This window comes from Sminthopsis crassicaudata, chromosome 2, assembly GCF_048593235.1.
Source record: "Sminthopsis crassicaudata isolate SCR6 chromosome 2, ASM4859323v1, whole genome shotgun sequence".
In the NCBI taxonomy this organism is placed as follows: domain Eukaryota; kingdom Metazoa; phylum Chordata; class Mammalia; order Dasyuromorphia; family Dasyuridae; genus Sminthopsis; species Sminthopsis crassicaudata.
Window position 1 is genome coordinate 405,445,722 of NC_133618.1, and position 16,171 is coordinate 405,461,892.

General features: G+C 34.2%; 1 protein-coding gene across 5 annotated transcripts in view; it reads left to right on the forward strand.

Annotated features, from left to right (window-relative positions):
* Positions 1-16,171, forward strand: part of SGCD (sarcoglycan delta) — a 1,341,685-nt gene that overhangs the window by 565,728 nt on the left and 759,786 nt on the right. For all 5 annotated transcript variants that reach the window (XM_074291900.1, XM_074291902.1, XM_074291901.1 and 2 more), the window contains one exon: positions 9,399-9,565. The gene's annotated coding sequence lies outside the window, so the exon portion shown is untranslated. The remainder of the gene's footprint in view (positions 1-9,398; positions 9,566-16,171) is intronic.

Sequence of the window (16,171 nt, forward strand, 5' to 3'; positions counted from 1 at the left end):
TTTGTAATAAATAAGCATGGCAATAATCCCATATCGGCTATAAATATGTCTCTTGTGCCTATTTTATCTGTCATCTCTCTGTTAGAACAGGAATAGGATTCTTTATCATCAATCTTCTAGAACCATGATGGATTAGAATTCTTTTTTTTTTTTTTAATTGAAAACAAAGTCATTTTACTATAAAATTTTTTGACAGTATATATGCATGAGTAATTTTTTATAATATTATCCCTTGTATTCATTTTTCCAAATTATCCCCTCCCTCCCTCTACTCCCTCCTCCTAGATGACAGGCAATCCCATACATGTTACATGTATTACATTATAACCTAGATACAATATATGTGTGTAAATCCAATTTTCTTGTTGCACTTTAAGTATTAGATTCTGAAGGTGTAAGTAACCTGGATAGATAGACAGTAGTGCTAACAATTTACATTCACTTCCCAGTGTTTTCTTCTCTGTCCATCATTGATCAGCTGGAAGTGAGTTGGATCTTCTTTATGTTGAAGATTTCCACTTCCATCAGAATACCTCTTCATACAGCATTGAAGTGTATAGTGATCTTCTGGTTCTATTCATTTCACTCAGCATCAGTTGATGTAAGTCTCTCCAAGCCTCTCTGTATTTCTCCTGTTGGTCATTTCTTACAGAGCAATAATATTCCATAACCTTCATATACCATAATTTACCCAACCATTCTCCAATTGATGAACATCCATTCATCTTCCAGTTTCTAGCCACTACAAAAAGAGCTGCCACAAACATTTTGGCACATACAGGTCCCTTTCCCCTCTTTAGTATTTCTTTGGGATATAAGCCCAGTAGTAGCACTGCTGGATCAAAGGGTATGCACATTTTGATAACTTTTTGGGCATAATTCCAAATTGCTCTCCAGAATGGTTGGATTCTTTCACAACTCCACCAACAATGTATTAGTGATAGATCAGAATTCTTAAGAGTTTTTAAATTGTTGTTTTGTCTTTTTTCAGTGTTCTTAGCATATAAATTGTTGTGGTGGCTCTAGACTTAGAATTGTCCCTCTGAAATCCATTGATAACTGTATTTAATTTTGAATTACAAGGTACAGAGATAAAGCTTCATAGTAATTTAATATGACTACAAGGTCACAGATATGATAGAAATCAATTTAGTGGACATGCTAATATAAGAAATGTACAAGAATACATGTGCATTACTATTCTATTCCAAGAACTAATTTTGGCTCATTTGGGGAAATAAAGAAGCATATACTTGTAGTTAAAACTTCAAGTCAACAATTCACTTAGACTATTGACTATTTCTTCATGGCTCAAAAATGTTAGGGGGTTCTGATGTCTTTTTTTTAATTATAGTTTTTATTTACCAGATATATGCATGGGTAATTGTTCAGCATTGACAATTTTGGTTTTATTTTTCCCCTCCTTCCCCCCGCCTCCCCCCAGATGGCAGGTTGACCAATACATGTTAAATATGTTAAAGTATAAATTAAATACAATATATGTATACATGTCCAAACAGTTATTTTGCTGTACAAAAGAATCAGACTTTAAAATAGTGTACAATTAGCTTGTGAAGGAAATCAAAAATGCAGGCAGACAAAAATAGAGGAATTGGGAATTCTATGTAGTGGTTCATAGTCATCTCCTAGAGTTCTTTTGCTGGGTGTAGCTGGTTCAGTTCATTACTGCTCTATTGGAACTGATTGGGTTCATCTCATTATTGAAGATGGCCACATCCATCAGAATTGATCATCATATAGTATTGTTGTTGAAGTATATAATGATCTGGTCCTGCTCATTTCATCAGCATCAGTTCGTGTAAGTCTCTCCAGGCCTTTCTGAAATCATCTTGTTGGTCATTTCTTACAGAATAATAATATTCCATAATATTTATATACTACAATTTATTCAGACATTCTCCAATTAATGGGCATCTACGTAGCTTCCAGTTTCTAGCTACCACAAAGAGGGCTGCCACAAACATTTGTAACATGCTGTTGTCTCCAGAAGCTGCCGATCGCTCTCTGGGAGGAGATCTGCTGTGTCAACTCAAATCTCTTGGACAGATTCTTCTTCCTGTAGAGAACCGTTGTCTCCAGACAGTTGCAGTTAACTCTGGTCCAGAGTAGTGACTTCCTTCTTTTATCCTCCCAGAGAATGGGCGTGGGATAATGCAAGGGCTTCTGGGGAAAATTACTTCAAACAATGAACTTGCTCCTCCTAAGCATTCAAGCTCCTCCCCAGGAGTTCACAAGTAAAACTCCCAGTCATGGCCAGAACTAGAGAATTGTCAAGTACCGACTTAGCACTTAGTAAGAACCTAATATCTCATTATCTCATTAGCACTTAGTAAGAGCATAACAAACATTCTTGCACATGCAGGGCTCTTTCCCTTCTTTGAGATCTCTTTGGGATATAAGCCCTATAGAAACACTGCCAGGTCAAAGAATAGGTTCTGATATCTTATATTGAAGGAGGCTTCATGTGTCAAATTCAAAGAATTGAACTCTAAACCTCTTGAATACTCGCATTTTGAGTAGAAAAAACTGAAATAAAGCTTTTAGTAGAATTCCTTAGAACTTAAGATCTCTACCCATGGATTTTCATTATTCCAGCAATCTTTAACAACTTCTGTAGGTTAAGAGATTGATCTAACCAGTATGCATCAATAATCTGATATCGAAAGTCAATCAATTTTTTCTCAGTTTTTATCTTTCTTTACTTCACTTTAGTATTGGATTCCATTGATTAGTCCCATGTTTTGAATCTATTTAGACTGTCATATATCAAATCAACATGTGAAAGAGATGCCCTTCCTCCTCCCAATTCTACCACCATTCCCAAATAGATACTAGCTAGTCTGTTGCACTAGAATAAAATCCAGAATTCCTATTCTAATAGGATCCTCAAGCCTACTTCTCCTTTCTCAAAGTAGTAGGCAGTGCCTAAGTCCTCTACCCTGATTATGGAACATAGCCACATAAATTCTTTCTTGTGAGGTGGAGGATATCCAAGATTTATCATCTTCTTTGCCATTGCATCCTAAGGTAATCTGAACCTTTCCATTTGTAGTAGGCTGCAATGGGTCTGGAATCACTGGACACTGCTGTTTGACATGCTAAAGAATTCTAAAGAACCTTAGATCTTAACAAATAAGCCATAGATATACCATTAAGATCTTTCCATCCACCACGCTGTTGAAATCTCATAAATGTATTATCTCTTCAAATTAAGGTGAGGACTCCTACAGAGAAGATCCTGCCTTATTTTTTGCTTACATTTCTAGTCCTTCATACATTGTGCAGCACATAATAAGTATTTAATAAATTACTTTTTATACATTTATTTATTCTCATTTTTCTGATAGACTATTCTTTCCCTCTGATTATTTCTTCTTTGTCACTTTCATTGGCTCCTGTTTTTCCTTTCATATACTTAAAACTGGGAATTTGCCAAGACTTCCTTCTCAGCTATATTTCCTTATTTCTAGATACTCATTCCCTTGATGATCTCATCTATTTCTAAATTTTTAAGTATTTCCTCTATCCAAGTGATTCCCAAACTTTTTTTTTTTCTTTCTAGTTCTGTAGTTCTGACCTTTCTCTTAAGCTCTAAACCTCCAATTGTAATTATTCACTTCATTGGTCCCATTAGTACCTCAAATTCTATGGATTCAAAACCAAACCTACATTCTTTATTTCTAAGTCTGGTATTCTCCTAGTCTCCCCCATTTCTTTTATAAGTGTCATCATTTTCCTAATATAAAGTACAGTGTCATTTTTTCTTTTTATCATTAACTGCTTCTTATTGAAAAAAGTTCTTTTTCTACTCATATTTGATATCAAGATATTCATCCAAAGCAGTGGCAATATTCTACATTAGTTGAAAATTAATAAAATTCCCTTCCTTTACACAAACACTCTACTTTTTTCTGTAATTAACTACACTTTATGAGAGAGATTTTAAAGCTGCAATATACCTTATATTAGCATGTGAGAATTCTGATCCTGTGATCTTTCTAGTCATCCTGGCTTAAAAGTTGAAATCTTCTTTAACTGTCCTTCTCTCCTCCCCCTGCCAATGTAGCCATTTCTTTGGGTTTTTTTTTTCTTTATTAATATCACATATCTTTCCCATTCTTTTAATTTTTATTGCCTGGGGCATAAGGGAGAAGGTTGTTACTAATCATAGGGACAAAAAGTGGTTGCCTTGGGGAAGGTGGCGTTTGAGTTAGAGTTAGAGCATGAATAGAAATTTTTAGAAGAAGGATGAAGGAGAGATTTCTAGACACAGGTAAGATCAAGAACAAAGGCAAAGAAACATAAGGACACAATGTGTCAGTTGGGAGAACAGATCACTGTCCACTTTGGCTCAATGAATTAAAGAGATTTTAGACAGATGGAACACTTAAATTCTGGTAATTAATCAGATATAAAATGCGAATAGAGTGAGGAAAAAACTGAATTCAAATCCTGCCTCAGACTCTCTATTTTAGTTTCTTCATCTATTAATTGAGTGGTTTATAATCTAATGTCCTTTCAGATTTAAATCTATGATTTTAGAGTCTGATGATTGAGAGCTCAAGATACTATGAATGATAGTACTATAAATAGAAAGAGATAAGTTGAAAATAAGAGGCAGGTTTAAGGAGAGAGATAATGGACTCCAGTTTAGACATGTTGAGATTGAAATGATGCTAAGATTTTTTTTTTAAGGTGATTAGAGATGTGGTCTGGGAGCTTAAAAAAAGTTTGGGACTGGAGATTATATTTGGAATCATCTACATAGGATGAGAGTTGAAACTGCAGAAGTGAATCGCCATTGTCAAAATAATGCTTATAAATAACAAAAGGAAGAAGGCCATGGACAAGATCTTTGAGCAAATACTATTAAAGATATGGGAAGACTATAGGCTATACTATCAGGAGCCAGCATAGAGATAAGAAGGAAATATTAGTGAAGTAGAAGAACAAGGATTCCAACTTTCTTAGTCTGAATAGTTTTTACAATTTTATTTCACATTACTCTTCTTAACATCTTTCCTCCTGTTTTCTTCTGTCACCTTTCTTCCCAATGTTACTAGCTTAAAGTTATCATGTTAAAGTTAAATTATATTTTCTTTCTATTTCTTTCTTTCTTTCTTTCTTTCTTTCTTTCTTTCTTTCTTTCTTTCTTTCTTTCTTTCTTTCTTTCTTTCTTTCTTTCTTTCTTTCTTTCTTTCTTTCTTTCTTTCTTTCTTTCTTTCTTTCTTTCTTTCATCTCTCTCTCTTTCTCTTCCTTCCTTCCTTCCCTTCTTCCCTCCTTCCTTCCTTCCTTCCTTCCTTCCTTCCTTCCTTCCTTCCTTCCTTCCTTCCTTCCTTCCTTCCTTCCTTCCTTCCCTTCTTTCCTTTTTCCTTCTCTCCTTCCCTCCTTTCCTCCCTCCCCCCTCTCTTTCTTTCTTTCTTTCTTGGTAAACTACTGGGCATTTTCATAATTTAACAAAAAAGTACAAGCTGTATGACTTAACTTTAACCTGGTAGTATCAATTTTATTTTTTGAAATTAACCTGAGTTTTATTGCCATGTAATAGAAATTTTATTTTTAATGGTTGTAATCAGCATCTGTCTTAGTCACTTTTATCTGTTTTTTTTTTATCAGAATCATTTTATACTAGTTCCCTCATATCTATCTGAATTTTTTAAAAGGTCCTTCCTGCTTTACTTCTCTTTTCTCAGACTTCTTGCAATTTGACAGCACACTGGCTGTAAGGGAATGGGGAAAGGGGAAAGAGGAAGGAAAGTTCAGCCTGGCAAAGAAGTCTTAATTGTATAGTCACTATGAGATTGAGATCCATTAGGTCCATTTTTTTGTGCCTTACTTCAATTCAAAGTCTCTAATCAGTTATCTCTTTCCATTCTCCTTATTTCTGTCTTTATTTCTCTCTGCCCTGCTGTCTGCTATGCTCTCCTTTCACCCAAAAGAGTTTTTAATATATCAAATAAACTAGGTGTGGTATATATGCTACTTCCAGACCTATTACTAATTGATGTCTCATGAAAAATGTCAATTTTTCACTAAGCCTTGAAGCCTAGCCTTGCAGGCTGACAGCTTCAGGATAAGCATTCTGTGAATTTCAGGCTATGGGTGAGTTAAGATTTATGTGTTTATCTGGGCAATATGCCTTTTCACATTGTGCTTTGTGTGTTAGTGTATAGTTCATTTTTTTGGATAATAGATAATTCCATATTTTTAACTTTTGGAAGAATATATATCTCTGTGAAATGGCTATCTGGTGAAAAAGATATTGTGATAGTCACAGGGTATGCATGAGAACAATAATGAGTATTTATGCACAAATGCACATGTACACACATACATATGAACTAAGGAAATGAATCTGCCTGGTTCATATAGGTAGTAGGGGGATAGGGGATATAATCTGTCTGTTAAGCAAGCAGGAGACCTGTATTAGTGTCAGATCTTTCAGCTCCTGCTCATGTTTTAGAAGACAGGAAATGAATTGAAAATATTCTTTCTGTTTCTTGTACAATTGTTTATGCTCCAACTATTTGTTCTCTCACCCTGCTCTTGATTGCTATCCCTTTCATCATGGGTTTGAGTTTAATTTAAGAAAACATGAAAATTTCTGAATAAATAATAATCAATTTATTAATTTGGCTAACTAATAATCAATAAATTGTTAGTGATTTCTCTCAGTAACTGAAGACACTTAATGAAGAAACTTAATGCCTTAAGTACATTATTTTTTGAAAGGGAATGCCCCTAAAAGAAGAAATCAATTTTTATTGGTGGACATTTAAATGAGGAAATGTGTTAAAAGTTAAAAAACTTTTCTTGTTGAAAACATGGCTTGATCATGAGACTTGGCTATCTCCAGTAATTTGGACAAAGAGATTCACCTCTACCTGGACCACTCTAGTTGGCTTTCTCCTTCATGAGATGAGTTACTTTAAACCCCATTGGAGTGATGCAAAGACATGAGATTAATGCTTTAAGACTGAAATTCACCTAAATTAGATTTTATTTATAATCTAAACAAAAATAAGGTTTCTTTGCTAGGTAGAGTTCTACACAAGATTGAAGAGCATGTTCCTAGATGATTTGGACAATCTCATACATCTGCCATGTCCTTCAGAGGATAGTCCCTGAATGAAAAAATTAAACCCTGGATCCTAATTAATAATGGGTTGTTAATACAGTAGGCAATACTCTATTATCTCAGTACTATTGTAAATCAAATCCTATATCTAATACCTATTTGATTAATAGCCCTAAATATAAGCTCTCAGTACCAAAGAACTGGTTCCCAAGAGAGCAATAAAAAGCCTTGCATCTCTTACATTGATGTTGCAACTAATCACACAGTGATGTTTTACGGCTCCTAGATTCCTTTAGTGGAGTATACAAGGAGTAATACTGATGGTTTTGCTTATGTCAGAAAAAGGTATAATGTGACTTTTGAATAGGTGGTGCTATGAGTGCAATAGGTCCTAAAAATGTCTAGTCACCTATTACATTATATTGGACATAAACAGAATCTTAGAGACAATTTAGGCCAATCTGCATATATTATAGATGAGAAGCTTCAACCTTAAAGAAGAGAAGAAACCTACTATAAGAAAGTTGGCTATTTAATAGCATCATTAAGATTAGAATTCAGTTCTCCTACCTCTTAAATCTGTATTTTTTCCACTTCATTGTTGTTGTCTGCTCTCCTGATGAGTCCCAGTTTGGAAGAGTAAAGAGTACTCATCTCATTTAGAACTAAAATTCTCAGTAGAAGTGATATCCTATCTATCAACATTGCCTTTAGACATAATACTTCATTACTATCTGTCTCCATCATTGTAATAATTCCTAGTCAGTCTCCTTCCCTTTGCTCCCTACACTACTCCCTATCCCTCTTACTGTTCCTTGACTAATTTTTTCTTTTGTATATTCTATTTTTTGTTCCTCTGCCCAGACAACTCATTTGCTTATTGAGCAGCATCCAAACTCATTAGCTGGCTATCTGAAGTTCTCCATAATGTGGTACCACTTTGTCTTTCTAGTGTTATCTCATACAATTCTCTATAATCCTGCCAAATGGCATATTCTTTCAAGTCCCCCAGACTTTCCCTGTGCTTCCCTTTCGCCATGGCTTTTCTCATATAGTTTCCTTTTGTCTGGAATATACTATTTTTCCTCTCTTATTTGTTAACATTCCTAATCCTCCTTTAAAACCCAACCAAAATGCTATTTAATCCAGGAGATCTTTTCTGATTCAGGTTAGTTAGAAATGGCCATTTTATCCAACAACCTTACAAAGAGCTCCTTTTTTACTTTCCTAACTTTAAAAAAATAATATTATAGAGTAATTCATGAGTGTGATCTCTCCCTCTTTTTGACTGTGAGGTCCTGACAACAAGGACCCTATGTCATCAAAGCTATGTCCTCCTCAGCATGGAGCACAGTACTTTCTACAAGTTGCTTAATAAGAATTGGTGAATTACATTGAATTTATTCACTTGATCATGAACCACTAGAGTAAGACTACCCCATGTAATGTTCAGAGGGAAAGACAGGCATTTCTTTACACAGCAAGTAATAAATTTATGGAAGTCACTTTCCCAAGGAGGAGCATAAGCTAAAAACAAGAACAGTTTAAAAAATGATTTAGCTAAATTTTGTGTAAGAAACCTAGTGGATTATTAGAAGGCAATAGAGTTTGTAAGTTAGCCTTCTAATCTTTGAGTCAACATTAGGGAAGGTACCCTTCGTTTCCCACAATGGAGCTCCATTTTTTTCCTTGTTAAAGACAGAATCCGGGGCCATTTGGCCATTGATGCCTCTGAAAAGCTACACTTCTTGTATGCGTGTGTGTATGTGTTTGTGTGTGTGTGTGTGTATGTGTGTGTATGCACCAGTATATACATACACACAAAGAGTATCATATAGAGGAAAGAATAATGGACTAAGAGGAAGAAAACTTGGTTTTCAGTTCCAGTTCTGACTCTAATTTTGTGACTTTAATGAGCTAGTCACTTAATTTCTCTGATCATCGGTTCTGTCTTCTTATAAGAAGGGGATAATAATATTTACAATGTCTGCCTCACATAGTTGTTTCATGAAAAGTGCTATATAAAATATACAGAGCCCTAGAACTAAGATCTATTATTAATTCTGTGCTAGACATATTTGAAGTACTAAAATGATTTCTGTTAATTGATCCATCACCAGTAGCATCTTTAGATCAGCTGTGAAGTGTTTAATTTTATTTCTGAATTATTTTTATGCCAATCAGCAGTTCATATGTTCTACTGGTTGTCTGGGAAACTGATGGTTCAGGATTTTAATATCCATTTTTCTTCCTTTTATCAATTTATGAATGGCGTCCTTTATGCTATGGCTTTTGAAGAACTGGACGAAGCTGTGCCATCCTCAGGGACATATCAAAAGGTGGACTGGAACCTGTGGGAAGATTTAAAGTTGACTGTTATTTGGTGGTGGCCTGAGGAAATAATATCAACCCTGATGTTGTCCTGAAACTCATGTCCAAAGTTCAAAACTAACAGAATTGCTAAGGTATGTACCCTTGCCTTTGTTTTCATTGGGATTTATTTTTTTTGAATATTTAATCTTTCTGCCTGAAATCTATATTCATTTGGTGGATTGTAAAGTCACTGTGCCCCTTGGGGCCAGAAATGCTCCTTTAGTTGTCTCCAGTCTCTCAGTTGTTGTTGTTATTGGTGGCAGTGTTCTTGTTTTCAATGCTGATTTTAAAATTGAGACTGTACATGCTGAAAGAAGGAAGGAAGGAAGGAAGAAACAATCAAACTATGGAGTAGATGAAATCTGTGTGTATTACTTAGTAGTCATTGCATTGGAAATACAATAGAAGATAAAGACTTGATTTCAATATAATTTGTTCTTATGGCATTAGTGACCTCTCCTATATCACCAATTTCTGAAGGTGTGATGTCCAGAGCTTACAGATATCAAATTAGTTATAACCGCAGGTCAGCTTGTCTTTTGTCTTGGGCCCTTCCTATTTGCTGACTGAAATTAAATTTATGTTTTTTGTTGCTTTCAGGTAGTGCTGGCCTTTGCTGGTGAAGTGCTTGCATTATTATGGCACTTCTGAAATCCCCCAAATGTCAATACAGACATGATTTAGCACAGATGATCGCATAACTCAGAAAACCTCTGATTGAGAGCTGAGAATAGTGGTACAGAGTAGGGAGAATAGGTCAGAAAAAAATCTTCAACCAACTTACTTTCCTTTTTAATGTTGACATTATTTTCAGAGAAGAAAAGCAATATTTCTTTTTCTGCTAAAAAAAAAAAAAGAAATCAAGTATTAATACTGAAAACTGAGTTTCAGGTCATATTTTCTCAGCTGAAAAAAAAATTAGGAAGGAATATGTCCAGATTCCATTTTTTTACTTCAATATTGCAAAGGATTACTTGATAATCATTCGTGTAGTAATGCATTTCTCTGACCTTGCCTAACCTCTTGTACTTACATGTCAGATACATGTAGATCATGAATGGCTTGTGAATAGTCACTCTCTAGCTTGATGGAATCTTCTAGTGTTTGCATGCATTTAGCACTGGCTTTCAGATGCACTTCCAACAGCATAATGAGACATCAAGTAATTTATGGAAACCTATTATATTTCATACTTGAAAAGCATTTAATTTTACTAACTCAAAATTAAAATTGCTATATGGTTGCCTGATCTGATATTCACTTTGCACTTAAAATGAAGACTAGAAAAGACTTTCTCCTTTTTCTCCCCCCTTAAAACTTAGAGGAAAAATTGATTCTGCATATGATTTTTCCATATGTATAGATTGATAGATGGAGAAATATGAATATAGGCATTCCTTCACTTGTGTAGTTTTGAGGGAGTACTGATCTTTAAATGTGGGCATGCTCATACTGAGCAAAATATTATAAATACAAATTCCAGAAAGAACATTTTGCAGAACTCTGCTATTGAAACATATATAATCTTAAGATCCCAACTTTTTCTACTCTAAATCTCCATTTCCTCAGGACAGAGGAATAGCTTCTTTAGATTTCTTCAAAGATAGGCAAAAGTGGAAAATGTTTATCCTTTATGAATCTAGGATGCTCAGTATCACTGTTGTTATTTGATATTATTTCATAGATTTTAGTTTCAGCAATGTGATAAGAAAAACAAATTAAAAGAAAAAAGCATGGATAAAAAGAATGCAACTTATCTCTGTTTATATCTCTAAAATAATTTTTACAGAAATAAATGGAGTTGTAAATAATTGGAGAAATATTCAATATTTTTCCTAATGTAAGAAAATTAAAATATCCCTAAATTAATCTATATATTGAAAGCTTTAAAAATAAAAATAGAAAAAAAAAGAAAGGAGAGCTGTCAAATAAGGTTAAAACCCAAAATTTAAAAGTGAATAAATACATTATTCTAATCTTCAACAAACTTTCCAACAGCCATCTTGGGGAAGGAATTCTTAATCCAAAATTTCAGAGGAAACTATATAGCATTTTGGGTGCATATGAGATTATACCATTTTCCAAAAGAACTGTCAGATGGACATACATAATATGTCTATACATAAATACATAAATATATACATAAATGGACATACATACATATGTCTATACATAAAGGACAAACCATTTAAAATTAGAGGAAACTATGAGATTATCTTTTGCAATAATGAATAAGGGGGAAATTAGCTGGTTATAATAGAGAATTATATAATACACACATTCATACATACATGCAAATGTATATTTTTAAAAGTGTCCAAATGGATTTTTAGTTAAGAATGCAAATTAACAAAAGTGAACTCCTATCTGACACTCATGAAGTTGAGAAAGACAGAGATGAAACATGGCAATAGGCCTGTGAGGGAGAAAGGAGAAATAAGCATTCCTTAAATGCTCACATTATAATAACCAATGTGATAAGTACTTTGCAGATATTATCTCATTTTATCCTTAAATACCAAAGCAGAAAACAAAACAAAACAAAACCCCACTTAAGCCAAAAAAGAGAGAGACAAGTGCTATCATTATTCCCATTTTTACAGCTGAGGAAACAGAGACAGAAAGATCCAGTGATCTGCCCAGGTCATATACCTAATAAATGAGACCAAATTTGAACTCAGGACTACACATCTATTTTGCCTCTTAACTGCCTAGAACACTTAACAAGGTTATTTATTAGTAGTAGAATTGTGAATTGAGGCTGTTGTTTTAGAAAATAATATTCAGATGCAATGGCCCACTATTAATATCATATCTATACAAATTTCTCTGTCTTTCTAATCTCTCTATGAATCTCTGTTTATCCCTATCTCACTATACAGTGAGTGAATGTGTGTGTGTGTGTGTGTGTGTGTGTGTGTGTATACACACATTCTTATGCACACACACAATTCTTCCTTCCCTGGCAGCAAACATTTGTATTACACAAACCTGGACACAAATTATATGCTTAGCAGATGAGAAATAGCTGAATAAATTATGGTGTATGAATGGAACATAACATTACTACATTGTAGAGAATGACAAATATAAAGAGTACTAAGAAATATGGGAAGACAATATGAAGTGAGGAAGAGGGAGGAAAGCAGAACCAAAAGAACAATGTGTGCAAAGTTTTTTGTTGTTCAGTCATTTTTCAGTCATGTCCAACTCTTTGTGATCCAAATGTTTTTTTCCCCTTGGCAGAGATGACTACGAGTAAATAAATGAATAAAACAAAAATAAAATTCAAGATAAATCCAGTTATTGATGTTGGAAATCCCTGGCTAAAATTTAAACCCATAGCCTTCAATCTGTTCATGACTGAGTTATCAAAACTGAATAATTGCATGTAAAATAACAAAAGTTTCTTTTTTTCTTTTTTGTTTGTTTCTCAACTATTTGAGATCATGTTACTCATGTGGCTATAATCAGTAATTATTTATTTTAGTTTTATTTGTACTATTCAATTTAATTCTTTAAACATTTGTGAAGCTTCTATTATGTGCTAAGTACTGCATTGGGTTTTGGGATAGCAAAAAGAAATCAATTCTCACCCTCAAAGAACTTTCAGTCTATTGGAAAGATATAATAAGACAGCAGCAAATAGTGTATGTACAAAGTCATTTAAGTGATTTCAAGGGGAGGCAGTAATCATGGAGAAGAAAGGAAGGAAGGAGAGAAGGAAAAGGAAGATGATGAGGAGGAAAGGAGGCATAGAGGGAAGAAGGGAGAAAGACAAGGAGGGAGGGAAAGTACAAAGAAAAGACTCATAATTTGAAGGATTAAGAAAGGGCTATATATTAACTGAGGAGCTGTCCAGAGGCTTGGAGATAAGGGATAGAATGTTTAATACAAGAAACAGTAACACAGTTTTACTGGAATGACAAATGTGTATGGAAGAATACAATGAAACAAATAAAACAAAACAAACAAACAAAGGAGGGGGGGGAACCCAATAAAAGCCTTACCAGTATAGTACATTGAATTCCAGGCTGAAGATTTTATAAAAATGAATCGGTAGTAAGGTACTAAAATTTGTTGAGTGAAAGTGACATGATCCAAAATATGCTTTACAAAAATCAATTTTGTAGTTGAGCAGAGAATGTATTGTGAAAATAGAAAGTAGACAACAGAGAAATCATTTAGAAGGCTGTCTGTCATTTGTTCTTCATATATCTGAGTGTTTACATGTATCATTGGAAATTAAATCAAAATGTATTCATTAAAATTAATGTGTATCCCTTGATGCATTAGAACAATATTTCTGCATTTGTTGTTTGTTAGGGTGATTATGTATCCCCAGAACTTAGTTCAATTTAAAACAGGGAAAGACAGATTAAAAGAACATGTGTCAATAATTCCTGATTTCTCTTTATTGTCTCATGTCCATTTATAGTTGTCATGTTCAGAACTCAGTTGATTTGTTTGGGACAGTAGAGTTCACACCATTTCCCAGTGTGCTAGAAACAGAGTAAAATGTAGTTGGCAAATAATTAACAAAACAAATAAATACAACAAAACATAAATAGCATTACATTTTAGAACAAAACATGTAACCTGCATGAATTTTTATATGTAGATTAGTGACATGCTGCTGCCCCACTGTTCTCCATAATGTATCATGCATTTCTGAGTTATAGGTAAAAATCAAGCACAATATATACAAACTATGTATTCTGTTAATCTCTTCATCCTTAGAACAGGATTTCAGATTCAATAAGATCAAACAGGAATTTTTTAAGTGCCTACAATGTGCCAGATACTGACTAGTCCTGTGAATAGAAAGATAAAACAAAACAGACTGTACCCTCAAGGACCTTGAATGCTATTGGAGGAAAAAAAAACATAGGCACATCTAAGTCAATAGAAAGTATATACGAAGTAACTTCATGAGGGATGACATATGACTAATCAGAATGGCAGTTTATTAAAAAATATAATGGGGTTCCAGAGGGCAGAATTTAAGGGTAGGAAAGAGTGGAATAGGAACATTGAAAGGATGGGGCTGTCATGACTCTGAATAACAGGGATTCTGAGTGATGCCTTAAGGCAATAAATTGTCATGCCTTTCACAGTTACAAAAGAAATGTTGATTTGTTTATAAATTCCTTCCAAAGGGATGAAAAATATGTATGTATGAGAGTTGTGTGGAATACATGTGTGACAGAAGAGCAGATGCCCATTTTCCATTTTGGTCTGATGGCCAAAATAGCATTCTGTATATATTTTTTCTCGATAGTTTTTTATTTTTCCAAATACTTGTAATGATAATTTTCAATATTCATTTTTTTTTTATTTTTTTATTCATTTTTCCAAATTATCCCCTCCCTCCCTCCACTCCCTCCCCCTGATGGCAGGTAATCCCATACATTTTACATGTGTTACAATATAACCTAGATACAATATATGTGTATAAATACCATTTTCTTGTTGCACATTATTAACTTCCGAAGGTATAAGTAACCTGGGTAGATAGACAGTAGTGCGAACAATTTACATTCACTTCCCAGTGTTCCTTCTCCGGGTATAGTTATTTCTGTCCATCATTGATCAACTGGAAGTGAGTTGGATCTTCTTTATGTTGAAGATTTCCACTTCCATCAGAATACATCCTCATACAGTATTGTTGTTGAAGTGTATAGTGATCTTCTGGTTCTGCTCATTCCACTCAGCAACAGTTGATTTAAGTCTCTCCAAGCCTCTCTGTATTCCTCCTGCTGCTCATTTCTTACAGAGCAATAATATTCCATAACCTTCATATACCATAATTTACCCAACCATTCTCCAACTGATGGACATCCATTCATCTTCCAGTTTCTAGCTACAACAAAAAGAGCTGCCACAAACATTTTGGCACATACAGGTCCCTTTCCGCTCTTCGGTATTTCTTTGGGATATAAGCCCAGTAGTAGCACTGCTGGGTCAAAGGGTATGCACAGTTTGATAACTTTTTGGGCATAGTTCCAAATTGCTCTCCAGAATGGCTGGATTCTTTCACAACTCCACCAGCAATGTATTAGTGTCCCAGTTTTCCCACATCCCCTCCAACATTCATCATTATTTGTTCCTGTCATCTTAGCCAATTTGACAGGTGTGTAGTGGTATCTCAGAGTTGTCTTAATTTGCATTTCTCTGATCAGTAGTGATTTGGAACACTCTTTCATATGAGTGGAAATAGTTTCAATTTCATCATCTGAGAACTGTCTGTTCATATCCCTTGACCATTTATCAATTGGAGAATGGTTTGGTTTCCTATAAATCAGGGTCAGTTCTCTATATATTTTGGAAGTGAGACCTTTGTCAGAACCTTTCCTTTTAAAAATATTTTCCCAATTTGTTACTTCCCTTCTAATCTTGTTTGCATTAGTATTGTTTGTACAGAAACTTTTTAGTTTGATGTAATCAAAATCTTCTATTTTGTGATCAATAATGATCTCTAATTCTCCTCTGGTCATAAATTCCTTCCTCCTCCACAGGTCTGAGAGGTAGACTATTCCCTGTTCCTCTAATCTATTTATGATCTCATTCTTTATGCCTAAATCATGGACCCATTTTGATCTTATCTTGGTATATGGTGTTAAGTGTGGGTCCATATCTAATTTCTGCCATACTAATTTCCAGTTTTCCCAACAGTTTCTTCCGAATAATGAATTTTT